Source organism: Gracilinanus agilis, chromosome X (assembly GCF_016433145.1).
Source record: "Gracilinanus agilis isolate LMUSP501 chromosome X, AgileGrace, whole genome shotgun sequence".
In the NCBI taxonomy this organism is placed as follows: domain Eukaryota; kingdom Metazoa; phylum Chordata; class Mammalia; order Didelphimorphia; family Didelphidae; genus Gracilinanus; species Gracilinanus agilis.
Genome location: NC_058136.1, coordinates 70,570,477 through 70,582,224, shown reverse-complemented (window position 1 = coordinate 70,582,224; position 11,748 = coordinate 70,570,477). Strand labels below are relative to the sequence as shown.

Here is an 11,748-nt window from a genome sequence, read left to right as displayed (position 1 = left end):
GTGACTCCCCCGCCCCCCCCTTGGCGTTTGAGGCAGTCTCCCCCCCCACCCCCACCCCCCAGTCTCCCCCGGCAGACTCCTCTTGCTACTTTGTTCCAGCGAGGCGGGTATTTAAGCCCCTCGGCCGAGGCCGCCCCTTTGCCATTCTGCGGGGAGAGGGAAGGAGGCAGGATCGCCTGAGGCTGGCTTCGAGTTCTGCAGCGGGGAAGGCGGGAGCTGCCTGAGGAGGTGCCCGGGGGCCCGAGCGCGAGCCATGGCCTCTTTGGAGTTCCGGGGTAAGCCGGGCAAGCAGCTGCCCATCATCCAAGAGGGCGAGACGGTGCTGACTTTCCGAGGCCCCAGGATGCGCCTGGCCCAGTGTATCTGGGTGACCCTGGAGGACAAGCAAGTCAAGTACTTGGTCCGCTACCCTCCCGAGAGCCAGGCCTGGCCGGCGTGGGGCGGGGCCGGGATCTACCCCATCGCCAACGTCTGGCAGCCGCTGCTGGCGCTGAGCCAGCCGCCCTCACGTGACTCCACGGTCTGGCTGAGCTCCCGAAGCGGCCGAGGTAGGGCCATAGCCCTGGGGAGCCTCGGGAGGGGCGGCTTCGGCCAGTTCCCGTGCCTGGGAAGGGGGGGCATCGGCAGCAACATCTTGGCGCCCATGCCTGTCGTCCCCCAGATATTCACCAGCGAGCCGCTCTGCCCCATCGCCCCCCTCGGCTGGTTCTACGAGTGGCTCCCCGAGGGCAGCGTCCTCCGCTATTCCGTGGCCCACTTGCGGGAGGACCGCTATGCCTACGTCCTCCTCCAGATGGCTGCCGAGAGGAGGCAGCAAGAGGTCTCCAGGCCCCTCATCTCCCCCTGGGAGGGCGACCTGAGCCCCACGGGCGAAAACAGAGTCTTTGAGGGCGCGGCCGGGGGGCCCAACTTCCAGAGAGGCCGGGCGCGCTCTCGCGGGAAGAGAGGCAGGTCGCCGAGAGAAAAGGACGTGAGCGGGGAGTCCGAGAAAGAATCCGTGGGCAGGAAAGTCCAGGTCCAGCTGCCCAGCAGCCTGTCGCCCCTGCTCGTCCGAGACTGGGAGCTGGTGACCCTCCAGAGGAAGCTCTTCACCCTGCCCGCCAGGAAGACCATCAGCGTCATCCTGAGCGAGTACGTCACCTTCCACCCCGAGGCCTGGTCCACAGACAAGAAGCACGCCGTGTTCGGCCTCGTGGCCGTGATCAAGGAGTACTTCGAGCTGGTGCTGGGCACCCAGATGCTCTACAAGTTCGAGAGACCCCAGTATGCTGAGGTCCTGGCCCGCTACCCACGAGCCCAGATGACCCAAGTGTACGGGGCCAACCACCTGCTGCGCCTCTTCACCAGGATGGGATCCATGGTGGCCTCCACTTCTCTAGACGACAAGAACGTCCACATGCTAATGAGTCATTTCCAGGATTTACTGGAGTACCTGGGCAGCAACCCCTCGCTGCTGTGCATTGCGCCCTCTGATTACCAAATGACCACTGAAGAGTACCAGCAGAAAGCTGAGTAAAGGCCTCGGGGGAGGGTGGTCTCTGCTCCCCGCCCGTTTCTGGGAGCGTGGCCAGGGGGGGCCCAGCATTTTGGGGCTGCTCTTTGTTCTCTCCTCCCAGAGCCCTAACTGGTGTTTGTGGTAATGGACACAGAGACTGACCGGACACCGTCTCGGAAAGTTCCGCGAGGTATTCGGTGAACTTTGCCTTTGAGCCTGGGCCCTTGGGTGCCACCAGAGACTGACTGATGATGAGCGCCGAGGTGCCCCCGGTGGCCTGTCTTTCCCCGGGTGGGGGTGGGTCTGCTCGTCTGTTCTGTGGGGTTGGCCAAGGGCCCTTTCCTGGATGGTGGCCTCTCCCACGTGGGGGGTGTCATCTCTACGTCCGGCCACCCAGTGGTTTGCCATGTTGCTTCCAGTACAGAGTTAGGGGCTGGGAAAAGGTTCTCTCTTCTCTCCCGTATTGATAGAGGTCTGTTACAGTGTGGAAAACGCAGCGATTTTGCTGGGGAAAAGATGCTTCTTTCTTTGGTCCCAGGCCTTTCGCTCCATCCCTTAGAACCTGCGTTCATGCCAAGTCACCAGCGACCCTGGGCGAAGACGGTTCGGGCCAGCGATGGCCTGTCTTTCCCCGGGTGGGGGTGGGTCTGGTCACCTGGCACAGGGGCTGCTCTTCTGCCCCTTCTTGGAACGGGACCGTGTTCTTCTCCTCTGTGTGTGTTATCTCCATGCCCCGATGCCTGAACAGTTCTGATGTTTGCCACGTTGGTTCCAATGCCAGTTTAAGGAAACGTTTTCTTCTGTATTGACAGATGTTTGTTACAAATGTTGAAAATATATTGATTTTGCCACAAAAAGTATCTGTGGTTTTTTTGGTTCTATTAACATTAATTCCTAAATATTCCAGGGGACCAACCACCCAGATTCTAATAGTAGCAGCAGCAGCAGCAGTAGTAGTAGTAGCAGTAGTAGTAATAGTAGTAGTTGTAGCAGTAGTAGTAGTTGTAGCAGTTGTAGCAGTAGTAGCAGTAGTTGTAGCAGTAGTAGTAGTACTAGTAGTACTACTAGTAGTAGTTGTAGTAGTAGTAGTAGTAGTTGTAGTAGTAGTAGTACTAGTGGTAGTAGTGGTAGTAGTAGTGGTAGTAGTAATAGTGGTAGTAGTGGTAGTAGTAGTGGTGGTAGTAGTGGTAGTAGTAGTGGTAGTAGTAGTAGTGGTAGTAGTAGTAGTAGTAGTAGTAGTAGTAGTAGTAGTAGCTGTAGCAGTAGCAGTAATAGTAGTAGGTGGTGGTGGTGGTGGTGGTAGTAGTACTAGTGGTAGTAGTAGTGGTAGTAGTAGTAGTACTAGTGGTAGTAGTAGTGGTAGTAGTAGTAGTAGTAGTAGAGGTAGTAGTGGTAGTAGTAGTAGTAGTAGAAGTAGCAGTAGCAGCAGTAGTAGTAATAGTAGTAGTAGTTGTAGCAGCAGCAGTAGTAGTAGTGGTAGCAGTAGTGGTAGTAGTAGTAGTAGTAGTAGTAGTAGTAGTAGCTGTAGCAGTAGCAGTAATAGTAGAAGGAGTAGTAGCAGTAGTAGTAGTGGGAGTAGGAGTAGGAGTAGTGGAATACTACAATATTCTATTGCTACTCTATATGTATATAGTAATATACAAAAGTAGTGCTGCTGCTGCTGCTGCTGCTTTCCAAGTATGGGCCTGCTCTCCGATAGTATGGAGCCGGGGCTAGCTCCGCAGGACTCCAGAGCCTTGATGCCACTCGACGTGTAATTCCTACTATTTCTACCCATAAAGTTTTGGCTTCTTTTGCGCCTGTATTTGCATCTCCGCGAGTGAACGCGCCAGAGATTTAAATAATTCAGGCTCAGAAAAGAAAATAGACCTGACTGTGAAGGAGATGGCAGAAGGGGGCTGGGGGAGAAGCGCTCCGATTCCTGCTGGATTTATAGGCTAATCCCATCACATTTCCAAAGAATGTCTGAGCTCTCGCTTTCTGTCTTGCTTCTGTTTAAGAATGTTTTTCTTTCAGTATTTCCTCCCGGTTACACAATTCGCTTTCTTTCCCTCCCTTTTCCCCTCCTGCTTCCCAGAGCAGAGCTGACAAGCAGTTCCACTGGGTTATACACGTGTTATCACTTGATACCTATTTCTGTAACTGTATTGGTTCTAAGGTAGAAGAGCAGTAAGGGCTAGGTAATGGGAGTTAAGTGACTTGCCCAGAGTCACACAGCTGGGAAGTATCTGAGGCCAGATTTGAACCCAGGACCTCCCATCTCTAGGTGTAGCTCTCAAACCACTGAGCCTTCCTCCCCCCCATCAGACTTTTAAAGAACAATAAATATGGGCAGTTAGGTGGCTCAGTGGATAGATAGCCAGGCCTGGAGTTGGAGTGGGAAGTACCTGGGTTCGAATCTGGCCTCAGACACTTCCTAGCCATGTAACTTTGGGCAACTCACTTAACGCCAACCGCCCAGCCCTGACCGCTCTTCCATGTTGGAGCTGCTACTTTGCATTGATTCTAAGGCAGAAAGTAAGGGCTTTTTAAAACTTGAAGCCACACAAAGGTATCTAGAAATGCTCAAGGAATACGAATCAAAACAACTCTGAGGTACCATCTCGTGCCCCTCAGATTGGCCAAAATGATAAAAGGGCAAAATGACAAATGGCGGAGGGGACGTGGAAAAGTGGGGATGCTGATACACTGTTGGTGGAACTGGGAGCTGATCTAACCATTCTGGAGAGCAATTTGGAATTATGCCCGGAGAGTTTTGAAAGATCCAGCAATGCTCTTGCTGGGTCTGTTTCCCCAGGAGGTCAGGGAAAAAGGCAAAGAGCCTCCATGTTCCAAAAGATTGCGAGCAGCTCTCTTTGTGGTGGTAAAGATTTGGAAACTGAGGGGATGCCTGTCGCCTGGGGAATGTGGTGTATGATTGTGATGGAATACTACCGTGCTGTAAGAAGTGATGAGCGGGTTAATCAAGCAAGTTAGAAAGGCCTACGTGAAGTAAAGGAGAACGAGTAGAACCAAGAAGAAAAGTCTACACGACTCCAGAATTAATGTTTGCAGGATAACTTGTGAATGTCCACCTCCAGAGAAGGAACGATAGAAACCCGAAAGCCATAATTTACATCTTTTGGTCAGGTAGTGCCTCCTATGGTGTGGGGAAGGGAGGAGGGATTGACATACTTGGGAATAAATTCTATTACATTAAAAAATAATAGGGAGGGGCAGCTGGGTATCTCAGTGGATGGAGAGCCAGGCCTAGAGATGGGAGGTCCTGGGTTCAAATCTGGCCTCAGACCCTTCCCAGCTGGGTGACCCTGGGCAAGTCCCTTGACCCCCACTGCCCACCCTTACCACTCTTCCACCTATAAGCCAATACACAGAAGTTAAGGGTTTAAAATAAAAAAAAATAAAAAAAATAATAGGGAGGGGGCAGCTGGGTAGCTCAGTGGATGGAGAGCCAGGCCTAGAGATGGGAGGTCCTGGGTTCAAATCTGGCCTCAGACACTTCCCAGCTGAGTGACCCTGGGCAAGTCACTTGACCCCCATTGCCCACCCTTACCACTCTTCTGCCTTGGAGCCAATAACAGAAGTTAAGGGTTTCAAAACAAAACAAAACAATAGGGGACTTTTCGCGTTTGTAGAGACAGGCAATGTGGCCAGTCAATGGATATGTCTTAAATACTTGGGCTAAGCAATAGAAATAGGACTTCCAAAAATAATGTATCTGTGTCCTCAAGGAGCAATTAGTGGGACAGAAGTACCCAGGAATGGGGGCTAAGGCTGACTCAGTCTCGTAAGATGATGGAGTTCCTAGGGGGCATGCCAGAAAAGTGAGTGGCTCGGGCATCTGGACATAGGTTCTTTGAGATCACCTATTCACAGTGAGGTTCATGGGATGCATCCCCTGCCAATAATCTCACCTATAATGTTTTGTGTTTAAATGTTGGCATTTTATTTACTGGCATAAGTCTATACTACCATTTTTTCCATATTAAAAAAATCCTAACCTGCTGTCTTAGAATCAATACCGAGTATTGGTTCTAAGACAGAAGAGTGGGAAGGGCTAGGCAATGGGGGTGAAGTGACTTGCCCAGGGTCACCCAGCTAGGAAATTCTGAGGTCAGATTAGAACCCAGGACCTTCTGTCTCTCTGCCTGGCTCTCGATCTACTGAGCCACCTAGTTGCCTCCTTTTCCCATATTTTTTTTTACTTTTAAAAAAGATTGAGGGGAGCAGCTGGGTAGCTCGGTGGATTGAGAGCCAGGCCTAGAGACGGGAGGTCCTGGGTTCAAATCTGGATTCAGATACTTCCCAGCTGGGTGACCCTGGGCAAGTCACTTGACCCCCGTCGCCTAGCCCTTACCACTCTTCCACCTAGGAGCCAATACACAGAAATTAAGGGTTTAAAAAAAAAGATTGAAGATGGGGGCAGATGAACCGGATTCTGGTCCACTACCAATGGTTTGTGACTTTCATTAATCCGAGATTATTGTTCCTTTTGTTGAAAAATAAAATTTCATGGGCCCTGGGAGTGGTGGTGAGGGACGTGAGCTAGGAGAGAGGTTAGAGCCGGATAATTAGATCTGAGAATCACCAGCAATGGGACAGTAATTGAATCTAGGGGAACTGATGAAATCACCAAGTGAAATAGTATGGAGGGACAGAGGACCTAGAGAGAGAGAGTCCTGGGAGATACCCACCTTTAGCAAGCATGACCTGAATGAAGGTCCAGCAAGGGAAACTGAGGAATGGTCAGACAGGAGAACCAGGAGAGACTAATGTCACACACACACACACACACACACACACACACACACACACACACACACACACACACACAAACTAGAGAAAAGAGGCTATAGAGGAGAAGAGGGCGATAGCGTCAAAGGATGTCAAAAGGCCAAAAAGGATCAGGAGTGAAAAAAGCCCACGTGTTTTGGTAGTTGAGCTCACTGGTGACTTGGAGGAGGGCAGCGTCAGTTCAAGGATGGGGTTAGCGGTGGGTCTGCAGAGAGTCCGGGAGAGAGACTACGGGTGAATTTTACAAAGGATCTAGCTGTCAAAAAGGATGATGGCTTAAGGATATGAAGAGATCAGTGAGGGATTTTTGAGATTGAGGGAGACACGTATGGATGTCTGTAGATGATGTGGGTTCTCTGCTCTGTTTCAAGCTATTCTGCTTATATTTCCTCTCTCTCCTTTCTTGACTTCTTCTGTCTTCTCTGCTTTTTTGGTCTGACTCAGTTGCTGACTGACTAGTAGTAATTCCTTGTGTTAAGTAACTACTTTAGGTTGAGAAGCCCAAATGGACGTTTCTGCTATATATTCCACAGTTAGGTAATGTACACTCGTCTCATAGTTACAAAAAAATTTTGGTTATCAGTTTCCCAGCCACCAACCCCAAAGTTCATACAATCATTATCTATAGAAGACATGAACTGCTTGAAATGTGCATCTTTGCCATTGGTTCACTCAAAGATTTCTAAGAAACAGATTGATGTCAGGGGGCAGCTGGGTAGCTCAGTGGATGGAGAGTCAGGCCTAGAGACGGGAGGTCCTGGGTTCAAATCTGGCCTCAGACACTTCCCAGCCATGTGACCCTGGGCAAGTCACTTGACCCCCATCTCCTACCCTTACCATTCTTCTGCCTTGGAGCCAATACACATAAGTTAAGGGTTAAAAAAAAAAAGAAATAACACAATTGATTTTCTTCTTTCTATCATATAAAACGAGGATCACATTTATTTATAAAAGCATTTAAGTCGGGGGCGGCTGGATATCTCAGTGGATTGAGAGCCAGGCCTAGAGATAGGTGGTCCTGGATTCAAATCTGACTTCAGACACTTCCCAGCTGGGTGACCCTGGGCAAGTCACTTGACCCCCATCGCCCACCCTGACCACTCTTCCATCTAAGAGCCAATACACAGAAGTTAAGGGTTAAAAAAAAAGAAAAAGAAAAAGATGGATGTTGTTGGAATAGCTGATGAATTCCCTGAAGAACAGATGAGAGCCAAATTAGCACTTAGCTTCAGGGAATCCCAGAAATGGGAGCGGAGAAGTAGAACACGTGGAGTATAATATAAATACCCCAACAGCGATGATTACGTTTCTCGAGAATGGAATTGCCGACGATATCCTCAAACACAAGAAATGGCCTCTTTCTACGAATACGAAGCAGCCAGTCGAATGAGATTGATCACAGAGGAGTGAGAAGGTGGGGATGAAAGAGGGGGACAAAATGTGGAAAATGGGATTAAATGAGATCACGTGTACCTATCGAGCTGTTTGCTTCTATTTCTTCATGTGAGATAGGGCTGAGATGAAGGAAGAGAAAAAAGAAGGAGCCCTTAGTAAATAAGCACAATTTTCCCAGTGAACTATGAGGCCAGGTTCTCAGATGAGAAAGTGGGAAAAGGGGGAGCCGTAGGAAGCCAGGAGAGTCGTGGAAATGTTGAAAAGAGCTGCTGTGGTGAGTGAGATGGTTGATTTTTTGTTGTTGTTGTTCAGTCATTCTCAGACATGTCCAACTCTTTGTGACTCCATTTGGTGTTTCCTTGGCAAAGATATTGAAATGCTTTGTCATTTCCTTCTCCAGCTCATTTGACAGATGAGAAAACAGGCAAAATGAAGGAACTTGTCCAGGGGCACACAGATAGTTTGCCGTTTCTTTCTTTAGCTTATTTCACAGATAAGAAAAATAAGGCAAACAGGGTGAAAGGACTTGCCCAGGGTCACACAGCTAGGAAACGTCTGAAGCCAGATTTGAACCCTCGTCTTCCCGACTCTGGGTCTGGCTCTCTATCCACTGAGCAACCTAGCTTTTCCCCTCCTTTTCGTTTTATCCTGTCTTAGTATTTAACTTTTTAAAAAACATTTTCTATCTTAGTAATAATTCTAAGATAGAAGGGAAAGTGCTAGGTAATTGAGGTTAAGTGACTTGCCCAGGGTCACACAGCTAGGAAACGTCTGAGGCCAGATTTGAACCTAGGCCCCTCCCAACTCCAGGCCTGGCACTTTGTCCATTGTACCACCTAACTGCCAAGTTCATTTTTTTGGTTACATGTTTACATGTTTGTTGCATGTTTCCTGGCCACATGCCTTTGTACAGCTTGCCCTCCATAGCTGGAATATATGCCATCCTTATAGTTTCCTGAAAAGCTCAACTCAAGTTTTTCCTTCTATAAATGCGTAAACTTCTCCCCCCCCCTCTTAAAACCCTTGCTTTCAGTCTTAGAATTGATGTCAAACAGCTGTTCCAAGGCAGAAAAGTGGAAAGGGCTGGGCAATGGAGGTTAAATGACTTACCCAGGGTCACACAGCTACGAAGGTCAGATTCAAACCCAGGATCTGCCATCTCCAGGTCTGACTTTCAATCCACTGAGCCCCTACCTTCCTGTCCCCATCTTTAAAAAAAACTTTCTGTATTAGTATAAGTTCTTCGAATTAAAAAAAGCAACAACAACTAACTCTTACTTTATAATAACTTGGAGCCAGAAAAGAGAGCTGTAGGAAATTGAGGTTAAGTGACTTGCCCAGGGTCACACAGCTAGGAAGTGCCTGAGGTCAGATTCGAACCCAGAATCTTGCAGGCTTGGCTCTCTTCACTGAGTCACCTAGTGTTCCCTCCCAAATGACCTCCCGCCTAGTCTATTCTGTATATCCTTGTACTTGACATGTTTTCTCCACCAATAGGGTGTACAGAGCTTGAGAGGGGAGGCTGGCTTCTTTTTGTCTTTGTATCCTCAGCCTCTAATTCAGGACGGAAGGCAGAGGAGTTGCTTCGTACACGCGGTCACGTGATCCCGAGGGACCTGGGACCAAGAACGCCATCCAGCTCGGGAGAAAGAAGCCCTGGCGTCGGAATGAGGACCGAAGCGGGCGATTCTCCCTCTCGTTTAGTTTCATATGATTATTCACTTCAGAGAAGGAACACCATGGAAACAGGTTTCGAGCGATCATCCGCGTCTGCCCCAGATCGAATGGCCTGTCAGCTCCGGGAGGGAGGAGGGAAGGAAGGAGGGAGACAATCTGGATCCTAGAACTTCAGACAACAAGCGTGCAAATTGGTTATTGCTTGGAATCGGCAAAAACAAATACGCAAAATAAAATAAATGCCATCACGCCGATTGACGTAGTGAAGTTTCGTATAGCCTTAGGCTGCCATCTAGTGTCTAGCCCGAATATTGCAACTATGTCATTGGGCCCTAGTGGCTACTTAATTAGCTTCCGCCATGACATTCCTAGAATTACACTGAACCATTCACGGCAAATCCTCTTTGGATTGGATTTTAACCCATATGGCGGCTCAGTTAGAGGAGCGAATATGGAAACAAATCGAATCATGGATTTAAAGAGACAAACGAGGAATGAATTCGTGCCGTCTACAGCAGAATTCAAACTGAGCCTTGAAATTGTCCCTCGGACTCTTCCCCCTTAATGGGACTCAGTTCCGCGAGAGGTTATGGGACGTGGTGTGGCCTCCATCCCTCTCGAGCCGGGGCCCTCACTTCTGAACAAAGTCGACGCTTCCTCTTTGTGTCCATTGCAAGTATCGTCAAATGGGTGGGAGTCTACCTGCCGCCTTCATTCCCACTCCTTACTTAGATCTCCAATCGGGTCTACCCTAAATGGCCATAATCATGGTTCTGAGCCCCACAAAAGATCCAGAGGCCGCCTCGACGATTGGTTTCTTTTTTGAAATTTCTTAAAATATTTTTATTTTTAATACATTTGTTTTTATAATATTATATCATCATATTCTATTTTATCAAAATATTTGCTTTCTATGTGCTATATGTAGTTATAAGATTTTTTTTTACATTTTTATATTCTTTTATTTTTAAATTTGAGTTCCGAATTCTCTCCTTCCCTTCTGCCCACTGAGAAAGCGAGCAACATGATATCAACTCTGCATGGGAAGTCGTGTAAAACAGGTTTGCCTATTAGCTATGTATATATTTATTTAAAGCAAGAAAAATAAAGAAAGGGAGAAAATTAGACTTCCCTTTGCACTCCGCGGCGTTCATCCACTCTGGAGGTGGAGAGCATCATGGGTTCTTTGGGATTGTCTTGGATCGCTGTATTGATCAGAGGAGCCAAATCTTAGGACCCTGGAGGAAACAGGTAGTGGGTAACAGGAGCTTCACAGAGGTCTTTTGAATGAACTCTAAGACGCTGTCTTCGTTTTGCTGATGGGAAAATTGAGAGTGTCTTGTCTAAGTGGCAGAGTTAGGATTTGAATCAAGAGCTGAAGAAAACTAGTCCAAGACTTTGTGGCTGTCCCACTTTGCCTTATAATGAGGGAGGTTACCCTTTTAGCGCCCTCCTTAGGAATCCGTTGTCTTTACGATGTTTTATGTTCATACACGGGCATTCAGAAGTCTGGGGGAATGGGGAGTCTTGAGCTCCAGATCTTTCCCGTCTCCCAGGGGAATCTGTCATAGGGTGATCAGATTTTTCTATTATGGACTTAGAGCTAGAAAGGCCCATAAAGATCATTTAGTCTGATCTTTTAATTTTTCAGATGTGGAAACTGAGGCTCAGGATCATTCAGGTCCTAAGCATCTGAGGCAGGACCTCAAACGTTGCCCTGTCTTCTGAGTTCATGCTTTCTGAGGAAAGGGATTGGGAATACAGGAACGATAGAGCTGGAGGTTCATTGGGTAGTAGGATTTGCGAGCTCTTCTTCAGGAAGAGGCAGGAAGGAGAGATTGGAAAGCCAATTGAGGCTTGATATCAGAAAGCCATCTCCAATAATTAGCTCAAACAATCAGAGCTATTTCAAAGTAGAATGGGCTGCCTCAGGAGGTGGTAGGCTTGGAGGTCCTCCTTGGAGGCAGAGACTGGAGGATGACAGTATACTAGGATCCAGATCTGGAGCTGCTCCTTGATGCGCCCCATCAACACTGTCTGTATGTCTCACCTGCGTTTGCCACTTAACCTCCTCTCATTCCCTCTTCCTCTCTCCCTCTCTTTCCCTCCCTCTCTCCCTCCCTCCTTCCCTCCCTCTCTGTCTCTCTCTGCCTCTCTTTTTCTGTCTGTTTTTGTCTATGTCTCTGTCTTCCTCCCTCCCTCTCTCTCTATCTCTCTTTCTGTCTCTCTCTGTCTCTCTTTCCCCCTTTCTTTCTCTGTTTGTCTCTTTGTCTCCCTCCCTCTCTGTCTCTGTCTCTTTTCCTGTCTGTTTTTGTCTCTGTCTCTTTCCCTCTCTCTCTATCTCTTTCTGTCTCTCCCTCTGTCTCTGTCTCTGTCTCTCCCCACTT

The 11,748-nt window shown here is 48.4% G+C and overlaps 1 pseudogene; it reads left to right on the top strand.

Annotated features, from left to right (window-relative positions):
• Nucleotides 1-1,639: 1,639 nt before the first annotated feature.
• Nucleotides 1,640-11,748, top strand: part of LOC123253750 — an 11,832-nt pseudogene continuing 1,723 nt past the window's right edge.